Source organism: Leuciscus leuciscus (genome assembly GCF_965113295.1).
Source record: "Leuciscus leuciscus genome assembly, chromosome: 2".
NCBI lineage: Eukaryota > Metazoa > Chordata > Actinopteri > Cypriniformes > Leuciscidae > Leuciscus > Leuciscus leuciscus.
Window position 1 is genome coordinate 31,066,079 of NC_138726.1, and position 23,465 is coordinate 31,089,543.

Sequence of the window (23,465 nt, forward strand, 5' to 3'; positions counted from 1 at the left end):
AGCTAAAACCATTTTCTGTGTGTTGTGTAATAAAACTGCACACTGCATTTTACTAATATACTTACAGGGATAGTGTTTGAAAATACAGTTATTTCAACATCAAGATTTTTATTTTTTAATTTTTTTTTCATAGCACATCAACATCCTACCACTCGCCAGTGTAATTTGTCTCTCAACACTGCACAGTGAAAGCACTCGGCCTCTTTTTAATCGACATCTTTGGTGTGGAGGGACCCTGGTGCAATAATGGCAACATAATGCATGCACCATGTTCCAAGGGCTCAAGGCACCAGCCATATGCCAGCCTTTATCTCAGGAGTGAGGCAGAGAGAGAGTGTGATCGATAGGGCATCTTTCACTCAGGGGAAATAAGTATCTTTGGTTTCCTGCTGGAGCTACCGTGCATTGAAAATCATGCTGAAGTCCACAACTTCCAAAAACCCCACACATCATACCCCCATACCCCCATAAAAGAGCAGTGTCGAAACATACAGGATTCCCCTGGTCACTCATAATTGCCATGCTGACCTAATTAGTTGAAATGACCAGTCCATCTCACTGGATGCATTCACTTATGGACCTTCTCTATATTTGCATGAAATCATGTGAAGATGAGCTGAATTTCTCTTTTCTGGGTTTTTCTTTACAAATTCTGGTTTGAACTGGAGTTTGTTCACCACATAGTTAATTTGACTAGATCTGACCTTTCAGTTATAAAGGTTCACTTATCAAAATAAAATAAAAACTTAAAGTTCACCACCCCAAAAAATGAAAATTATGTTATCATTTACTCATCATCATGTCATTCTGTATCAGTTAGTTAGTTAGTTAGTTAGTTAGTTAGTTTGCTCGTTCGTTCGTTCGTTCGTTCGTTCGTTCGTAAGTTAGTTCGTTAGTTCGTTAGTTCGTTCATTCGTACAATGAAAGTCAATTGGGTCCAGTGCTGTTCTGGACAACCACTAACTTTTATTCTATTGATAAAGACAATTATTTAAAACATTTTATTTTGTGTTCTGCAGAAGAAAGAGATGTAAGTAAACGATGAGAGAATTTTCAGTAGAAGTAACATGCTGTCAGAAGCAACAAGTCTTTAAATAGGTCAAAACATTAAAGTGGGATATGGTCACTATAATGTTGAACTTGTCTTACTTGACACAACATTTGTTTTAAACGTGTTCAAACTAAGTAATTTGCCCAGAGGACAAAGGTGCGGCCCTGCAGAGTTTTCGGAAACTCAGGCGGCACAATGCCTAATTTGCATTATAAGGACGCAGTTCCCCTCAGGCCAGAAAGATGGCAGAGTTGTGCTCCACTCCCACACTTTTCTGATGAATAAATAATATTTCTCCACCTCACATCTGAATGATCAGAGTGTACATTCTTCAGGACTTAAATAGCCACGTAATGGAGCAACACATATTACAGTAAGTATTTATCTGTCAAGGGAAGAGGGTTGGGTCAGGTTGATAACAATAGTGGGAGGTTTGGGAAATCAGCGGAAGTGATCTAAGGTTTCCCCCTTAAGGCTTCACTAAAAGTAAGACATGTCTCTTGAGTGTAAAATAAAATGATGTGTATTAAAATGGAAATGGTGGAGGTGAGAAGTATGAGTTTGTTGAACTTTGAATCATTGTGAAAAAAAACAAGTGTTTAGACACTTTGCCTCTAAACATGTCAATATTTAGGTATCATCTGATTTCATGCATTTTTACACTGTATGCTTAAATAAAAAGCACTTACCGTTGAGTTAGTGTTTCTAGCCATTAATTTCAAAGTTAATTTATGGTTAGACATGCCTGAAAGAATCTGAGTGGGTGAATATTAACTCTCATCTACACTTTGAGGACAGAATGTGAGCATTATAGGTGGGAATTATCTCAGAGAAGTGGTCATGACAATGACTTTTCTGTGGTGACTTTTTTAACTTTTCCAATCGCAGAGTACAAAAATTAAGGCTTAATTAATATTCATTGGCAAGATATTACTCACAATAAAGCACTTCAAAGTTATAACAAATGGTCTACAGCCAAGAGTGTAATGTTTTGTGGTCATGTGTTGAAAAAAAATGTGTGTGTGTGTAGGGGCAAATTCCCGGACAGTGTTAAAATGAAGACAGGAGTAGGCCTTAATCTAGAATGGATGATCTTCGTGTTAAAAAATGGCTTTCTGAAACAAAGATTAAGTACAGATTACTAACACCTGGACTATGGAGTCCTGAACTAAAATAAATGAGATTAATTTAAAACCAACTACGCTAATCTGAATTAGCATGACAGAGGTTGCCTATAAAACATGGAATGAACAAAGAAAAGCTTAAAATCACATGGAACCGAGAAGCAAATCCCCCCCCAAAAAAAAGACAAAACAAGAGAAAATGATTTTAAAGCAAGCAAGATAAAAGTCACACATCAAATGTGGAATAAAATAAAAGGAATGTCTGGAAGTCTGTTTGTAATGAATTTTAATGAAAAAAATATATAAATAAATACAAATATATAACTAAATATAAATGTATTCAGATTTATATTTATTCAGATTTGTAACTATTCACAATGCTTATTACTATATATTTAGATTTGCATTTATATATTCAGGCTAATAAATATATATATATTCAGATTTGTGTCTATATATTCTCAATTTACTTTTAATTTTTTCCTGTTTGGCCCCCCATAGTATGTATATACATTCACTAAACAGAATTCACAGTTTTGTGCTGCATTCAGTGCAAAACCCAGCAAATTGCATTTAGCACAATTTTGGGGGGCGTGTTTGTTGCATTTCCTGATTTGCACAATTCCTTTAGTGAATCAGTTACTGAAACAATGCAGACAGCATGTGCAAATAAACAACTCTGTCAGTGGGGCACAATTTATTCTGAATTCCTCCCTACAGAAACTACTTTTTCAAACGTTCAGTCTAGTTTTACCAATTACTGAGCAGTTTTGAATAATGATTCTTGGAATTGAATTGGCCTAATTTTATTGTCAATCTTCCAGGTCATCGAACTGTTAGTTCCCTGTAGTCCAGTATGTTACTGAAAACAAATCTCAAGAAAATACCCTGGAAAAAGGGCTATAGAGGTCAAAACTTCACATCACTGTCCTCTATAAAAGATAGATGCTCTGTAATCGCCAAGTGGATAAACAACACCTTCTGTTTCTGATTGTTTCACTTTCATTGAATCCCGTTACCTTCTATTTTTTTTGTCCGCATTTTATTGACAAAGTATACCCAAGGCACAGAACGTGTTTTTGTGTTCCACTGTTTTATTTGTCTTTCTATGTAAACATGCGCTTCGTCCTTTTGAATTGTTTGTGTCTCGCTCATGCGCGTTGCGTTTTTAAGATGTTGTAAGTGAAACAAAGCTTTTAAAAACACATCTCGCGTTCTTTTCCATTTCTCCATTTCTTTACTTTCTAAACGCAAAGACATGCTCTGTGGCGACTGGTCTTAAATGTCTTTCGCGGTCGCAATAAATCAAAATAATCAAGATTATGATTAGATTATAAAACAGATAATTAAATTCTCAAGGACCCTCTATAATGCTAAATACTAAGACTCTTACCAGGTGTCATCCATCGCTTACAATGTGTCATCCATCCAAATCTAGAGTGTGCACTGCAGTGTATGTCACTTCCTCGACACAAATGAGCACATAAAGTGTAGGCCTATGATCTTTGCAAAACCCTGATAATGTAATAAAGTACAGCATGACAAAGAGCACTGTTTATCCACTGGCGTCTCTGCACCATCCTAACCAAAGGTTAGGTGTTAGGGTTCAGTTTAGTTTCAACCCGTAGTTGCAAAGTTATATAGTCAGTAGAATGTCTGTCTGGAGAGCATCAAAATAAAGAGTTTGCAGATATTGAGCAGACAGTCTACTAATACTCTAATGAGAGTTAGTTGACAAGTAGTTGCAAATTTACGTATAGTTAGTAGAATATGTCTAAAGCGGACAATCAAAATAAGAGTATTAATGTATTTTAAATTTTTGAGCTTTTTATATTGGGCTTTGGACCCCAAACACTTGGCATATAATAGAATTTATCTCAAACACCGCCTGTGATTTACATAAACATACTGTTCTGTTCTGTCTGATTCCAGGGCAAAGTAGCAGGCATGTTTAACCAAAGTTCAGCTCCAATACCTGAACCAGCTAACCAGGTCTGTGAAGCAGGTTGGATAGGAAGGTTGCAAGAAGGTGAACCTCCAGGAGTGGGATTAGACACCTGTACACTGTAAAATCGAATTAGTTGGACTTAAAAAAAAGCATGCAAACCGATTGCCAAAAAAAAAAGTTAAAAAAAAGTAAAGTGAAATAGGAATAGTTTGTGGTACTGACAAATGCTTAGTTATAATTCACTTACACAAGAGTTCTAGTAACTAAAAAAGAACTGTAGAGAGTACTTGATAATTCACTTTAAATAAAATATAATTGTTACCATTGTTGTGTTTTGCAGGCTGAATGTTGAAGTCTGTGTGATTCAAGTATGATCAATTGCAAGATTGTCACAATTATAGAGGGATAATATAAACCCAATTAAAAGTTTCACAAGGTTTAGGACATAGGCTAAGTGTTAGCAACAAAATTATAAAAGGTCATCATATAATATATATAATCTTCTCTTCCTTTGAAACCGAATAACTGATTTCTTGTTGCAATCGCTGCATCAATGGGAAGAGAATTACAAGAGTATAAATGAAGTTCCAAGTGCCCAACCAAAGGGATCACTAATCGCCATAATGGTGACTAAAAACATTTTAGGAAAATAAATGAGTGAATGCAAAAAGAGAAAAATAACTGCAGAGTTGGAGGACATGAGTGAAAAGTCCATTAAGATTTTTCCCGCCTCAAAAACCACACTCAAACCAATCAATTAATCTTAACTTGGGTTTTCTTAGTAAACAAAGCATAGTACGTGAATAGTACAGATTACTAGATTTTTACAATTAAGTTAAGACATTAAGTAAAGTTAACTAAAAAGTGTAAGTTAGAATCACTGTTGGATTTCACAGTGTAGATGTATAATGGGCCAAACCCTGATTTAAATATTCTCAGTAGTTTTATCTTTAGTATGGTAAATAGTTTTTAGAAGAGATGGCTCTTGCTGCTGTGCCCTTTCTGTTGTCTGCAAGGTCGCTGTAATTATGTATCACTAGGGATTGTTATTATTCATGTTTGCTGCCATGAAAAATTGCTTCAGAACCACTTTTCGACCGAATGTAACGAGCGGCACAAATGAATAAGTACCTATCATCCCTACCATCGTCAAACACTCCAAAGGATCCTCTGCCTATCTTCACCCAAAAGAAGGTCAACATATAATAATTGTGCACTCCAAAAGGCCTGTTTTATTCATTTGTTTAGTCTGACATCTGAAAGTTAAGGGTGCATGGCATTTGAGTTAAAACAATAAGTGATAGATTTATTGTGAGCTTCATGGACTTTACTGCTCGAATAACACTCACTGAAGTGGAGACATTGTGAGCCGTAAACTGAAGAACACTATTGTGCTGATTTTTAGAAGCACTTGATAGGGAGCGCTTCTTTAGGCGGACAAAAGCCTGCCATCAGTGAGCAATGCTAACTGCCTGAAGGCTTCTCACTAAGACACAGCAGCATTATACTAAGTCTGCTTTTTGGGGGTGGGGGAGTAAAGGGAAAGAGAAAGGAGACCGAGAACAGATTACAATTCTGCTCTGCAGCTGCGCAGAATTAATGCACTTGCGATTGGTTTCAGTTGAGTCAAAAGAAGAAAGCCCTTCACCAGGGCTTTGCTCGTATTTCATGTTGTCTCCCTTTGTGGCTGACATCAGTGAAAATTTATGTATTCAGAGATGTCCTGAGTGCTTAGCAAGTGATTGATAAGATGATGTTTAAATGCTACTCAGGGAACAACTGTAATCCCAATCACATAACTTGTATTCCCTCTCTTTTCTGCCCCTCTTTTAAGGGATTTTATTTCCGCTGCATTTCAGTTACCGCAGTGGCTGGTGATAATTATTGCGTTAGCAATCCCGCAGTTTATTCCATTTGTGGTCAGAGCGGTCTAAATGTGTAAACACGAGGCTGTGTTCTGTGAGACCTCTTGCTTCTGTTCAGAATGGCACTCAGATTTGTTTACAGCCTGGTGTTAATTGCTTGCACACTGTAAAAGTTTTTTTGTGGTGAGTAAATCAGGGGCAGCAGCTCGATCCTGGCTTGTTTTTATACCTGTGTGTTTGGGTCGTATTGATTGCTAGGTCAGCTTTTAGCGGTGGGAAGATAAATGACCGTGAGCATCGTGGCCTGCAGGTGTTTTAGTCACTGACGTGAATGATGCAGATTTTCGCTGATCAATACTAAACCTATGTGTTTCTGCCCTATGATCCTGTCAATAACAATTACATTTTAAAATCTGACCCACACTGGCAGATAATGGATCATAGTTCAAGATATAGAGCTCAAAAGAACGACCTACTATATGTGTGAGTACGAAAACGAAATAAGTTATGCTTTCCATGCCTGTGAGGATAACAGGGACATAAATGCGAGTTGTTTTGATGGCTCTCTAAAAATCATTCTCATGCAAACTCTCAGCTTTGAGTGTGGACAGGTGTGAGCGTGACCTCTGCTCTCATGTTTAAAACACAAGAGCTCTCCTCTGCACATAAACACTTTAACGGCTTTTGTTAATCGTTTGCCAGATTCACACTTCACTGTTCTCCATGTTACTGTTTCTCTTGCAAATTTATCCTAGAGCTCTGTTTAATTTGTTACTGCAATCCTATTCGATTATAAGGAAAAGCCTTCATTCATTTCTAGTATGGTAATTAATGAATTAATATCAATAACATTTGTGTTTAGTTCTTGCCCAAGGGAAGCCAAATATAAAAGATAATGAGCAGTGTCAAAATGTGCATTCATAAACAAAAAATACTGAATATTATTAAAAATAAATAAATAAACAAATAAATGAATATAGAGAAATGCATCATATTCTGATGAGAATATGTGTTCCATTGGACTATTTGTAAGTACATTTAATTGTATTACTTTAATTGTTATAATTGTATAACAAATTTTCTGTTGTATTATTCATTATACTTTGTTCTATATTGATTATATCAATGCTGTATAGCCAAATAAATCAGCATGTTTTATTTACATTCAATTATTTATTTATTTTTAATAAATGATATGATTAAATAAATAAAAATCAGGTAAGATATATATTTTTTTTACTAAAGAATGATGATAAGATATTGAAAGATAGCTTATCCCCTGATGTATGGTGATTATGGTTTGCCTTTCATGTAAAACTCTCTAACATACTCTTAAAATCCACTTTTCTCCAGTATAACATATATACATATGCATATGCAAATTATCCACGAATGCAGAGCTTATGAAGTGTTAACTACTCCCACCTTTTCACGGCAATCGATATGATCCCGCTGGAGTGTTCAAGTCAAATCAGCTTCCTTTCTTCCCTGTGCATGTCTGTCTTGTCTTTTAGGGTATGGTATATAAAACAGCTATCATGAATGAGTGGGTGGAAAGTAGGGGGCTAAATCTCTCATGATATGTAGCTTGTTCTTATCGTCAAATTATAGAATTGAACCTAGCTGAAGCTTTACATCTGACAGAGTGCTGTTTAGATGTCAAGCGAACGGATGTCAGAGTAGATTTTCCTCTCCATGCCCTTTGAGCATAACAAAGTAAAGGGCATGAGTGGAAAGACACGTTCAAGGCTAGATGAATGCCACTGTGTCTTCAGAACATTGCAACTCTATTCAGTAAATGTGTTGCTTTGTAGAGCCTATTCAGCTTGGTTCTGAAAACCAATGGCATCATAGCAACAGGGCTATGGATGGCAGATGAGAGGAGAGGGAACAATCGATTGCTGACACAAAGCTAGGTGCATAGACTAAGTTTGCTTTTCACAAGCAGACTGTCAGCAGAGAGAGTGAAGTTAGCAGGGACCTGTTATAAAAAAAAGAAAAAAAAAGTGTCACTTTCTGTGAATGTCAAAGACAAGCTATTTTAATACATCAAACTTTGCGCTCAGCTTTGTTGGAATTGACCTATGGGCCAATCTTCTGAATGTACTTCTTGTAGCAAAGAATGTGATTTAATCATTTTTATTTGCTGAGGCACAATAAAGACTCCTAAAATGAATAGTTTGCCAAAAAAAAAGTTAAATAAAATTGAATTCACTCCCTCATGTTGTTCCAAACCCGTATAACTTTCTTTCTTCTCTGGACCACAAAAGCAGACATTTTGAAAATGTCTCAGTGTTTTGTTGTTGGTTCTTGGACCCCATTGACTTTCATTGTATGGACAAAATCATTCTTCAGAATATCTTCCTTTCTATTCAACAACAAAAAAAAAAGACAGCCATACGGGTTTGGAACGGCGTGATTTAAATGATGGCAGAATTTCTAGTTATGGGTGAAATCTCTGTTTAAGCTTTTGCAGAAATCATCGAGCAAAACAAAGGACATTTCTTGAAAAGCTCAGATTTATTGGGTCACGTTGTATTGTGTATACAAAGGTGCCAGTTTCACCTCACAAAGACACGGGTGCTTTCAGAGACCCTTTTCAGGAATTATGAGTCAATATGGCCCCTTTAAAAGCACTACAAGCGCATAACGGTTCTCTTCAGCTGTTACCCAGCAACAGAGAGTGATAAGAGCACACTGTCCATTTAGAATGACTGAACAGAGAATATACACTGTTATTGATAATTCATGTAACCCTTTGGCATATATGCTGAAACTGTTGCTCCCAGAGGAGCGCCGTTGTTGTAAAGCACAACGGCTCAAATGAGAGCTCTTGACATAGCCCTGGGATTTGTTGTAAGCCATTGCATATTCACAGAATCAACTCAAGGTTTTTATCCATCCTCGTACAAAGTCTGGGTAACAAAGGCAGGCTGAGCCATCCTGCTTTGAAGCCTGTTTCATTTAGTGCCATTCTTCAGCCGCCGCACGCGTCGTCCATTTAAATGCACTGGTATTGTTCTCCGCAATGTCAGCTGCATTTTGATCAGGGTCATGATGCAAAATATTTTCTCATATGAAAGCTACCCAATAGGTGAAACAAACAAAACAGAGAGTAAAAAATGAGGAGACGGTTGCTGTCGTGTTGTGCAACCTCATGCTAGGGCCTGTTTTGCATTTTAATTAGTTTCTTTTGCACTATGTGAGCTAATGCTGGTGCTGGTTTGAATTTTACAATGCATTTTCAACATGGCACATTATGAAATTGCACATGTCCTCCTCAAACATTTAAGTCTAATCTTTATAATTTGGGATTATAGTGTGTGCATGATCTCATCTTGATTTTTTTTTTTTTTTTTTTTTTTTTTTTTTTAACATTGCGGCTTTTCATATGCTTTGATTATAATACTATGCAAACCATTAGTCAAATGATTGGTAGATCCACAAATGATTTCTCTTTATGCCCCTTTCCAGTCTTTCAGACCAGTGGGCGCCTAACTGTACCCAGAACTCTCCACAAGAGAGGAATTTCTCCCACTGAGTGTTGAGGTTGTGCCAGCATAATTAGTCCCCCATGCACTCTCCTCCAGCTTGAGTGAGACATGCAAGAGACTTTCTTTGTTGCTTATAGTGGCGGAGCATTAGCCCCGGAAAAGAATGCAACAAAGGCTTATTTATTTATTTATTTAACACATTATTTAGATGTTTTAAAGTAGATGAAGTTTGCTTGTTGGATTTAAGAGAAATTGGTCCATGTTCCTGGTACTAAAAGATGGAGCAGGTGAGTAAAACAATTCCATCCGTATGGATGGAAATCATTCTCCCCATCAACTTGGCAAATCTCCAGTCCAGTTAGTCTTGCAGTGTCCTATAAAAAATAATGATTTTCATGCTGTGCGTTTTCTACATTTGTTTCTGCATAGTTGGTGCAACAAAAGCCAGTTCAGCAAAATTTGACTTTGATTACTCTTTTTTTTTTTAAATGCATTTACATTTATTGGATAAAAAAAAATATATATATATAAAAAAACATTTGTTTGTAACAGAAATGAAAACCCAGTCGCCAGGCTTCTCTTTAATTTTATTTTACTGACATGATAGACTTGACTTAAAAACTGAAAATTGGTAAATTAGTAGTCTTGTTTTTCATTCTTTATTTTTGAAACTACAATAAATGAATACCTAATCTAAAATAACTTGCCTTTACAAGGTAAGAAGTTTAAAATGTTTCATTACCATGTTTAACTCAAAACTCTTCTCCATAAATAAGTGACAATATAACCGCAGTCCATATCACCATCATGAACATAATTTCTGTCACTCATCATCCTTATCATGATGTACATTGTTAATGTTATATGTGAAATGACTAGTGATATAGTGGGCGTTAAGCATGGACTATAGTGTGAAGAGGGAGTCTTCCTGTGAAAGGAGATATGATGTGACCCTTGGCGTGTCTGGATGAGAATGGATTTGAGTATGATATTGGATGGCAGCTTTCAGGTGCTTAGATATAGTCTGTCAGCCTTGATGAATGAGACAGTATATTCCTCTTGGAAAAGCCTGAAACTCTAGACCAGATTACCAGATTACTAGCAGTCTGTTTCAGGTCTGTTGTCCCACCTGCTGCTAAAACACTCACTGATATCTGGTGGTTTTGCACCATAAACATCCAGGCTGTATTTTGGTGTTTGTTATTATGAACACATTGGTGTGATACGTAGAGTGCTTGCAGATGCTCAATAGCGTATATGATGCTCAAAAATGTATTATTTTGACAATAAATGAATAATAATAATACAAAAATTTGCAAGCACTTCATTGTTTTGGTGCTAAGAACTACCACTCCAAGTAAAACCCTCAAAGACTGTTTGATCTCTTGACTATGCAACGCATACTGGACAATTGATGGGACACAGATTTGTTTGAAAAACGACCACTGTTATGTCCACCCATCTATTTAGTTTGTTATTAGTTATCTTAAGTGACTCATAGACACTTCAAATCTCACTCATTCTCAAATGAAGGATTAATGTGTTTCTGGGAAGCTGTGAGTCTGGTTGATACAATAATCGGAAATCAAAGTTAGTCCAATAGTGACTCACATATGTAAAAAAAAAAACACACAAAAAACAGATTGGATAGCCACAATGAATATCCAGATGGCCACAGAAACACATTCAGCATGTTCTGACCAGCAAACCTATGTTTCCCTTCTGCTGTGTGTGGTATCATTTCCAGTCTTTCTTGTTTGTCACTGTTTCTTTTTTTTTTTTTTTCTTACATCTGTAACTACTCCATCTTGTGAGCCCATATTCAGTAATGACTTTGCATAGCCAAAATCATTAGAAATGTGTGTGATCTTCAATCTTTAATATACATTTAAGGGCCCCGAAGACAGTGTAGGAAATAAACTATTCAATCCTATTACTTGGTTTCCCCTTCATTTAAAAAAAAAAAAAAAAAGAAAAAAGATTGATTATCTTGACAGGTAGGGATGGATTTGACTTCCAACATTAAAAAAAATAGATTAGGCATACTTCCCTCTCAAATTACATTCACATATTTCAAATATGTATGAGGAACATTATGCCTCATGAGATTATTTTCCATGCTGACCTCATTGCCTTTGCACACACCCAATCTCATTTAGGCTGAAAAGTGAAATTGAGTTGTTGGATGAATCAGCCTCATTGTGGGACACACAATGGCCGATTTTGGGCAACATCAAAATGCTAAATCAATCCACAAAGCATTTTGGAGGGTTTGTCTTGAATTATGGTAACCGCCACAGAGAATACCAAACAAGCAGACACATGAAAAACTTCAGACACACCAGTATAGATTCATATTAATAGTTACTATTAAACGATTTTAATAAGCTGCTTATTGCAGGCTGAGAGAATTATTTCTGACATATAGAATTCTACGTCATCAGCTTGCAGGTAAAGTCCGAGGTGATGGTTAGAGGTCAGTCTGTAGACTTAACATCTTTGAGCAAATGTGGACTCATGTAAAGATGGATAGAGCCCCCAGAGACCCGGAAGCCTCTTAGCTGGATGCTCCTGACAGCACAGTCCTCTCCGGTAACCTTGTTCTCTCATCTGCACTCAAGCGAGCCTCCATGGCAGAAGAGTTTTAATGACCCATGCCACTTCAGAGGCCGCACTGTCCGCTATAGGATGGAGATCAAAAGGCCAGGGTTTACCTGTTTCTCCCCCTCTCTCCTTTGTTGTGGGATGAAAATTTCGACAGATATCAGAAGCAGATCAAAGCATCTCTGTCTGCTCATTTACTCTGGTTGAATTTTGAGCGTACGAGAGAGAGCAGCATTATAAACGGTGCTCAAAGGCAACTGCTGGGAAGTGAAATCCCTGCGCTCCTGAAACAAAATCAAACCTGTATGCAATGCCAGACTGTTTTTTAATCATGAACGGCATTTTTCATCAGTTTGCCCTATTAATACCTGTAGTACTGACTAATTTTTATATATATTTTGCTCACCAAGGCTGCATTTATTTGATAAAAAATACAGTAATATTATGACAAATTATTACAATTTAATCTTATATTTTAATATTTTTTTAAACATAATTTATTCCTGCAAAGCTGAATTTTCAGCAGCCAGTCTTCAGCATCACATGATCCTTCAGAAATCATTCTAATGTGCTGATTTGGTGCTCAAAAAACATTTACTATAATTATCAATGTTTAAAAATGTTTTTGTTTTGTCTGCTTTATATATATATATATATATATATATTTTTTTTTTTTTTTTTGTGGAAACCATGTTGCATTTTTTGATAAGTAGGAAGTTGAAAAGAACAGCATTTATTTTATTTATTTTTTATTTTATTTTTTTTATTAATCTTTATTGTCACTTTTGATCAATTTAATTGGTCCCTGCTGAATTAAATTATTAATTTCTTTTAAAAAAGTGAGGTCAAACCTTTCAACGGTAGTGTTTGTATCTTTTGTTTGTATCTAAGTAATGAGATGATCAGTTACATGCATTATCATTTGCAAAATTTTAAGTTTAAAACCGTTTCAAATCTTTGAAGTTTGACATTTATACATTCTGGGCATTGCTAGGGTTACTAGAAGCGATGATTGAAATTGTGAAAATGACATTTTTGAAAAACACCCTAATCCAAATTTGTTCAATAACAGCCTATTTTCTTCAAACCAATACAATTATGTTTTACTAACAAAAACGTATTATATTTATTTACTACTATATACAGTAGCTACGCAATTGTATTATTGGCAGTTTGCGGTTCTTTGGTTGCAATTGTATTAATGTTCCTATTGGACCTACACATATATCCTTACATTTACTGGCTAAATTGTTACAAAAGCAAAAGCATTTTCTTTGAGCTTTTTAGGCATGTGTTGCTATAATGATTTAATGACCATTGTGTATTAATGTTCTTGTTGTAGGATCAGAGATATTGGGTAACTACGATCATTACCTTTGAGTTTCATGTTCAGGTTGCATGTTGTATTGTTTGTCTCTTCAGGCAATATTATCTAGTCTGTAGTTTAAAGTCTCTACAGGCCACAAAGCAGCATGAGCAAACTGTTAATATTTTCCTATCACAGTTTTGAGCTGATCTGCAGCACATAGTCTTTTTTATTATTTAGCCTTAAGCCATATTTTTTTAGGAGGTGAAAATTTATTAGTGTTCCATTTCTCTTGTGACATCGGTAGCTCCTAATCAGATGACACACACACACACACACACACACATCAGTTCTCTAGTGTTGAAACGAATCCCCTAAAAGTGGCGAGGAAACTCATTAGCACTGGGCTTCTGTAATTGATAAGTTTACATCAGAAAGATAACGCAGGTTGGACTTCATTAGCTTTTTAAACCAGATGGAGACTTTCTCTTTTCCTTTCAGGTATCTCTTTCTCCTGTTTCTCAGAAAGCTTTATCATGGGTCTCTTGTTTAAAAAAAAAATAAACAAACTGCTTTAAATAGTAGCATATTTAAATAGTGTATACTTTTTCTGTTTGTTTGTTGTGTTTTTTTTGGGGGGGGGGGGGGGGGGGGGGGGGGGGGAATGTGCCTCCTCAGTTTGAATGCACATGGCGATTCCGACTGTACATTTTCAATCACATGGATGTGTGCAACATATAGATACTTTTCTTGAAGTGCTATCACTGAATACGACTAACATGTAGGCCTAGTTAAAGCTAATGAAATAATGTACCAACATTTTTAAATGCCAATAATAAATCAGTTGCACCTGCTTAAAATATTCTTAAATGTTAGAAGTAGGAGGTTTAGATGTTATAATTATTTTCTTCTCTTTCATGCACTGTAATTATGTATACTTTTTTTTTCTTCTTCTTCTTCTTTTTTTTTTGCACTGTGGAATAATTTTATTTTAGGGTAGGCTCCTATTAAAATGCAAAGGCGCTGTGAAGTTTACATTGTAATATATATTATGTTACATTTCAATTTATTTTCATTGACTGATCAAAGCCAAAGCACTTTTCTTTTTTCATGATGACATGAATTACACCTGTATCCATAGTGACAGTGACTAAAGAAAACATAAAAAATGGCGACGTAACATGCTCGCGACTGTATTTTGCTGCTGTGTGAAAGTAGCATATGGAGCGAATACAGATTTGTATTTTTCACAATTCAAGCCATGACATGATTCCAGCTCAACTTTAACAGCGTTTTTTTAGGTGGGGAGGCATCCACAGTTTGACTTTTCAAGGTTGCAACCAATTTCTTTCCATCAGTATTCTAATGACCTGGGGGTACTTCCTCTTACGTCTTTGTTACAGTCACTGATATCCCAGCCAACTGCTCATCAATTTGTCTTATCTCTTCCTTCCTGCTTCCATTCCTTGCCAGTGCTCAGTAGGTGGAATAAATTACTACCAGTCAACATAAACTATGAAATGGCACAAACATACTCTTTCCCTTGGTGCTACTGAATGATAACAGAGGGGGGAAAGGCAGTCACTGAGATAGAGATCAAAGCTGAACATTTTCCCTGAAAGTTCTCTATCGCTCTCCTTCGTACTGGTGATGACACCTTGTGATTCCTTGCAGATAATTGCTAGTATGACCCTACCTGTAGTGCTATTCTTCACTGGAAAAAGAATGACACTCGGTCCTGATGTTTCATCCGAATGACAGCTAAATTAGAAGTAACCAGCAAAGTTCAGAAGTTCAGATATAGCCATGTGTTACCAGGGGAAATCTGGAAAAGTAATTAGGAGCTTAATAACACAATGAATGTATTACTCAGAATAGTGGCTGCTGGTGCAATTTTTGATGTGTGTTTTTCTGCCAAGAAACGACATTTTCAAAATGTAGTTATAGATAAAAAAGATGGTAAGTTCACTAATCCCTAAAGCAGTGAAAATTATGGATGATTGCATGAAAATTAAATAAATGCATTATGAAAAATCAAAAACAATTCATGTAGCATTTATAGTCTCATCTGTGAGAATGAGCAGTAATTATTCTGTACTTGTGTGTGTGTGTGTGTGTGTGTGTGTGTGTGTGTGTGTGTGTGTGTGTGTGTGTGTGTGTGTGTGTGTGTGTGTGTGTGTGTTTGTGTACCTACTAATTTTGACGACAAATTTGTACCCGGAAGTGACCAAAACCTGACAAAATCTCCAAAAACCTCCCATTAGGGATGTCCTCATTTGTAAATTTGGTATAACAATAAAGTAATGAAAGGTTTTTTAAAAATGTAAAAATGCGTGTGTGTGTGTGTGTGTGTGTGTACATGTGCGTGTGTGTGTTTCATGGCCCTGTTTTCTGGACGCTTTAAACAGCTTATCTAGTGTGCTTTTAAGATGGATTACAGTTGTGTGTTAGGGCTGATTTCCTTCTCCTGTGTGACTCCAGGGTTCCAACCTAGATGTGAAATAGAGAGACACGAGAGTGTCCGCAGAAGCCTTTCTTACTGCGCTCAATGCAGAAGAGGTGCTTTAACAAACAGAAGGGCTGGTAATTTGGAAATAAAATAAATGCAAGGACAGGCTGTGTGTATAAATGAGATATCTCTCTTCAGTCTCCAGATACTGCTCTTGCCTTTAGCGCTATAAGCACTGATGGTGTCACTGAAGCAAGGCAGTCATTAAAATGTTCAAAATAAGGGTGAAGGTTAAGTGGATGCCTATGTTATCTCAGTCGTTGAATTTAAATTCTCAGCGCAAAATTATAGACCAGCCAATTAAACGTGCAATGAGGACAAATATTATAAAGGCTTGAGCTTTGGGGTGCTAATTTGAATAACTGCTGGCCATTGAGATCATCTCTTCCTGGAATTATTTCTTTTTTTTCTTTCTTTCTTTCTTTCTTGACACATTAGCGGGAGAAAATGCTGTTTTGCATCAGTATTACTGCATTTGTGTAATGTGTGTGTGGTCCTCCTGGTACACCTTATATTATGGGGACAAAATGTCCTCAAAAAGATGAGAATATTCAAAAACAGCTTAAAAATCAAAGTAAATTATTTATTATTATTTATTTTTTTGAAAAATATAAAAATGCATTTTCTTTTTTCTTTTTCTTTTTTTTGTGAGGGTTGGGTTAAGGGATAGACAGTTTGTACAGTATAAAAATACATTTTCATGGAATGTCTCCATAAAACCCAGTGTGTGTGTATGTGATGTGTGTATTTCAAGAGGGCCCTGTTTTCTGTGTGTGGCCTGGTAAACCCTGCATTATGGGGACAAAATGTCCCCACAGAGATATCCGCAATCCTTGTCCTTTTTTGAAATGTTTTGGTCCCCATGAGGAAAAGAGCTTATAAAATGTATAAAACAAGTGATGTTTTTTGAAAATGTAAAAAATGCAGAAAGTTTTATGTGATGGCTAAGTTTAGGGGAATGGTTAGTGTAAGGGGACAGAATATACAGTTTGTGCAGTATAAAAAATGATTATGTCTACCGAAAGTCCCCATAAAACATGAAAACACAACATGCATTTTTTTATTTCTTTTTTTTTTATTATTAAGCACTTTTACACAACTGACCATTGAACAAAGTGCTGTACAATATCAAAAACACATAAAAACTATACATAAACACAACACTAAAACCACAGTTAAATAACAGTGAAATAAACCCCTCAGTTTTAATAGCCTACATAAACAACTACTATACCCCATTAAATGCTAATGCAAGGAGGTATTCCTTAAGCTTGTGTTTAAAAACACGTAGGGGAGACCGGGGATGGTTGTAACAATTTTGACCTTTCTGTCTATAGCTTTTAGTACTTTTAAGTCAGTGTGTTCAAAATGTGATCCAAACTAGTTACAAGTGTCTGCTATTAAATGACATAGCTATTATCTTTGCAACACAAACAGAAAATGCATGGTTTAGTTTCAAACACGAGGAGTGAAATGTTACAATTCACCCCATAGTCTGGGTTAGTTGTAACATACCCTGGGGTGAGATGTAACATTATGATATCCACCGGGGTGATATGTAACATCATGAAATAAGGATTTTGACAAAAAAAAATATTTTGAAAGGTTTTTATTCAACACTGACTTTTCAATATAACTAGTCATAGTAATTACCATTATAAATTGAACTTGAACTCAAAAAATGTTATACATAAAAATACCATACAACTTTGCCACAGATCTTATAGACTTTCCCTTTGTCTCATCTGATGCTTTCCTCAAAATTGTGAGAGAAACTCCTCTGTCTGTCTTTCTCTTCCAAGACCTAGGCATACTGAAATTCAAATAAAACATATATAAATTTAACAAAATTTCTTGGGGTAGGTTATAACGTTTCATTGTTGTTACAACTAACCCAGAGTCTTGTTGTTACAACTAACCCAGAGTCTTGTTGTTACAACTAACCCAGAGTCATGTAGCCATGAACTAGCTCACCTTACAGCTAACAGGCAAAACATTAGCACTAACAACTGGCATGGAAAATATCTACACAGACACACAATAAACATAATAAAAGTTTGAGGAGTTTAACTACAAAGCAGAAATTCCCATAACAAAAACAAAAAAAGTAAAAAAAGTTACTTTCATACCTCAAATTAGTTTTTTCCACTCTAACATGTGCTGTGTCTCCAACAGGGCTCTACTTTTTCACATGTGGAATAAGAACTAAACTGAGCTTGTGCGAAGTGAATCAGGTGATTTGTAACTAGTTCCTGATTGGACATATCGGAGTTGTTACAACTGACCCGTGTTACAACCATCCCCGGTCTCCCCTAATGTGGGTGCCAATCTGAGAGAAAGGGGTAGATCATTCCAGAGTTTTGGAGCTATCACTACAAAAGCTCGATCTCCACTTCTCCAGCTAGGAGTCGTTAAAACCAGCTGGTCAGCTGACCTTAAAGACCGTTTTGGTTCATATTTTTTAATCAGATTTCCTGCACATAACTATTGTTTATAGCAAATTTGTCTCTGTGGCTATGCAGTCATTTGTGAATTGCAATGGTAAACATATTCTAGGTCTGTGTTTTCTACCAATTGCACACTGCTTTCAACCTCAGCCTGCTGTCATTTAGAAGAGAACCCATGGGACTGCCGATGGCAGTAGTGAGATATTGTCAACAGAAATACAATATAACAAAATAAGACAGGTTGTAGGTACATAAAGTCTGTCAGACATGGAAGAATTTTCATGTGTATAAATCATTCTAATTCACTGATTTGGTGCTCAAGAAACTTTTCATGTTATTATCAATGTTGAAAACAGATTAATAAACCGTCATAACATTCAAACATTTATGTAAGTTTGAGTAAGATTTAAAAAAAATAATCACATTAAATACATTTTCAGCATGAGAGTAAAGACATTTACAATGTTACAAAAGATTTCTATTTCAAATAAATACTGTTCATTGAACTTTCTATTTATCAAACAATCCTGAAAAAAAAAAAATCACAGTTTCCACAAAAAAAATATTAAACTGTTTTTAACATTGATAATAATAGTTATTAGTAATATTTGAGAACCAAAAATAATGAGCCAAATGAGCATATTAAAATGATTTATGAGGATGAAGTGTAAACTGAAGACTGTAATATTGGCTGCTGAAGATTCAGCTTCATCATCCCAGGAATATATTGCATTTTACAATATATTCAAATAGAAAACAGTGTTTATAAAATCAGTGAATAGTGTTTATAATATCTCATATCACACCCCCCAGTTTCACAGACTTAAGCCTCTTTTTTATATATATTCGCATGCTTCTGTCGCAAGCGACAATGCTGATGACAATAGTATACAGAAATATAGTGGCTAGCATAGTTCATGTGTGTTGGTTGGATTCCCGGCGACGTTCTTTTTAGCCGCTGGAGGTTAGACTTAAGCCTGGTCCCCGACTAAAATGCATGTTTGAGTTGTTTTAACTGACAGCAACTTGCACATATCTTAAAATATGTCACTGCCATTGATTTTTCTCAAAATACACAACCGTATTTTAATTTTTTTTAAAAAGCTACTTAAATGTCCTAACCAGTTTATAAAGTCTCATGTTACTTCAGTGTAAATACTTCACTAGTAGTCAACAGTCATCATTCCATCCTGCACTGTATGCACTATAACACAGCTCAGCAACAGTGTGACAGTATCATGGGAGATCTCACTATGCCAGCCATTAGTGAAAATGGAGAAATACAGGAAAGCAGCCAAGGCGCAACTGAGCATGTGTGTTATTACTCAAAGTTTTAAATCATTCCACTAACTGTAACTGCATAAAAAACTGTCATAATCAAGAGAGTACAAGGGAGCAAAATAAACATTTATAGGATAATTTCTCACCATAAGAGGCTTTTAAAAAACACATTTATTTTATAGTAGGCCTATTTTTCACGAGGGTTATTTGCAAGGAAGGAATACATACAGGTACATACAGAGAGGTAAAAATAATAATGAAAAAAAAAAACACTGAAGGATAAACTACAACTACATTCATAAATAAATCATAATTGTATAGTCTAAGATTATGCATGGATGTGCAGTTGTTGGTGGTATGAGATTATGCATGAACGTGCATTCTGTGATTTGTCTATTTGTTTCACATCGCGAAGTGTGAAAGGCCCTATACAACTTTGAATCATTGCAAACTGCAATATTCAAAAACAAAGAGAGAGAGAGAGAGAGAGAGAGAGAGAGAGAGAGAGAGAGAGAGAGAGAGAGAGAGAGAGAGAGAGATGTTAAAAGGGAGTATTTCATCACATCAGAGCTGAAAAAAAGAAAACACAACAACAGAGGATTAAGTGCCACCGTGAACGAAATAGAGATAGAGAGCTCTCTATCGGCATGCAGATTGGTTACCAATGGGGCTCTTTCCACTTTAATCTTGGTTTCTCTTTTTAAAAGTGACTGCCCATCTGCCAAAGGCTAGTGCTTTCAATTGTAGAGTAAGCTAATGACCCTTTTTTTGTGTTTCTATGAGCTTAAGATCTCTACTTTTGACGAGCGCTGGCACCTGGGGCTTTGATAAACAGATCCTCTAGCTACTCTTGTGCATGTGGGAGTCAAATGTTTCAAGGTTGAAATCATTGGCCTCATTTTTCCCAACATTAAACAACATAGGCTGTTGACATGTACTGTGTAGCTTTCTAAATTCTTGCAGTGATTATAAAATCCCCTGTTCTGAATACAATAGATTCTTCACTCAAGTATTTCTCTCTCCCACTCAGCACAACATACTTCTGCCATATGGTGTCACACTCACATATAGCATAAATTCTTGCCAGATCCCCCTGCAGTTTTTAGGGATTTTGGGTTGGAGGTGTTTTGCTAACACATTAACACATTTAGAATATAGAAATAGATTTTGACTCCTACAACAGATTAAATATTAATCTTGCTAGTTTTGCTCATCTTTATCTTTTTAACTACTTGTTGTAGTTAAACCTTAACCTAGTAATTAGGGGCCAAGCACTGAAATAGGCATATTGAAATTGTTGGCATTCTTATGATTCTTCTTCCGTTTCTTCTTCTTCCGTATTGAAGTCTATGGCAGCTCATGGAACCGCTTGAGGGAAAGTTATGAAATTTGGCACACTGATAGAGGACAGTCTGAACTGTCACCATAGCAAATTAGGAGTCTCTAACTCAATCCCTCTAGCGCCACCAACTGTCATCATATGACATATGACATCAGAACTTTTTTTTTAAAACCTACTTTTTCGAATGGTTCCTAGACGGTTGCTTGAATTTTGTACTAAAATGCTGTATTTTAGGAATGCATGAACGTATCGTTACAAAACTTGGAATTGGTCATCGGCACGAGTTTCGGACCAGCTATTGGTGAAAAAAATATTTACATGCTTATAACTTTAGATTTGGTTGACTTATTTTCACGGGAGTCATCTCCTTACATTTATTCATTTAGCTGACACTTTTATCCAAAGCGACTTACAATTGCTATATATGTCAGAGGTCGCACGCCTCTGGAGCAACTAGGGGTTAAGTGTCTTGCTCAGGGACACATTGGTGTCTCACAGTGGATTCGAACCCGGATCTCTCACACCAAAGGCATGTGTCTTATCCACCACCACCCTCCTTACATTCCTGAATCCTTGCAAAGTCTAATGATACCAAACATTCTAGGTTTTGCCTCATGGTTAGCGCAATGTTATAAATTAGCACTTGTTTGGAAACATAGGTCGCTGGTTCAATGCTAATACCCAAATGTAAAAATGTTGATAGTAAGTGGCAAAAAAAATCCAATCAAAGTCACCCATGGGTGATTTTTTATGCTCTCATACATATAACTGTTTATAACTCCAAAACAAAATTAGATATTTTCACCAAAATTGACACACACATGTATAGGCTCACTCTGAGAGCCACTTGGTACCGCTATAATAGAACAAAACAAGGACACTGCCATCGTTGCACATTACAAAACTCGGTATGTGTCTTGATAATCCATTAAATCATATTTTTAGTTACTGTATGATTTTTCAGCCATTTTGCCTAAAATCATCTTTAAATGTCTTTATTTTCTCATTGTTGCAGTTGGTCTCACACTCCCAGCCATGTTGGCATGTCTTATTGTCTTCTTTGCGCTTGGCCCCGATAATTGCTGCTTGCAGCTATATTTAATCTTTGGTGTCAGTTTTGTGATTTCAAACAAATAATTTTGTAAACCCTGTGTTAACATTCTTATTTGCTTATTTATGAGGTTACATCAATTGGAGAAAAAACAGCATGCTACCTGTGTGTGTGTGTGTGTGTGTGTATATATATATATATATATATATATATATATATATATATATATATATATATATATTATTGTTTTTTTTTATATTTTTTTTGGAAATGTTGCCATATAGATTCTTGATTATGAAATATCTTAAGAACATACAGAAACAATAATAGTTTCTATTTTTCTCAGACACTAACGCATAAACAGCATGAACGTTTCTGTGACTGTACAAAAATCATGAATTTTTAATGAGGCAAACACTGAGGCACTTTCATTGGTTGCGTGTTGCTAAAAAACTTGCATTTTTATACTCACATTAAAATGACTTTTTTATATATATTGCCACTACAATTAGATGGCAAAAGAAGATGGTTCACATCTGTGAAACCTATCTCTGGATTAAAATGGGCCTGTGGTTAACTGGGGGGCATGACTTGTGTTTGTTACGAGGCAGTATTAACTGTCAACCTGACATTTTCACTAGCATTGAAACCTACAATATTATGTGGTGCTGTCTCTTGGACACATTTCATATAAATATAGGTTAGCATTACTGGAGCAGCCTTCAGATGTCATTCTAACCATGACCAATAAACCAAGCAATGTATTCCATAATGTACTACTTCCTTGGGTGTTAGTCTGACATGTTCCCTACTGGGATCCAATAGCTGGCCAAGGACATAAGCATTACTTTAGCTAGCCATGTAAACGGCAACATATAGAAACACCTGTATGCCATCATTTTATAAAACTATGTGTGATTGTGTGATTAATATGTCTGTAAAGGGTGAAAATAGCCAGATCATGGTAGTATAGGCTGAAGTGTGACAATAGGGGGAACATTCATGCAGTATTTAATTTTCCTTACTGTAGTGAAAAATAACTGATTGGATAGTGAAATGTGTATTACATATCAGAAGGATGGCAGCAAAAAAGTAAGCTACATTAGGATACTATCTGAATATCTACATTAGGTGTAGAATTCAATGTATTCACTGTATTCGTAAAACAGCAAATGAAAAGTACCTAGATGATACTGCTCCTGCAAGATTTTGAAGTGCACATAGAAAGGACACTTTACTATGCCATTTCAGCCTGGTGTCATTGTTAATACGTAAGTATTAATACGTAATTTTCAAAGATAGAAAACATACTTTTTTGTACGTTTCGATATATGCTGAAACGTATAATATGGACGTTTCTGCAACGTTTAAACGTAACATTATTACGTTTTTACAGCTAAAAAACGTAAACTATTTACGAATATTTCATATCATAAAGATATC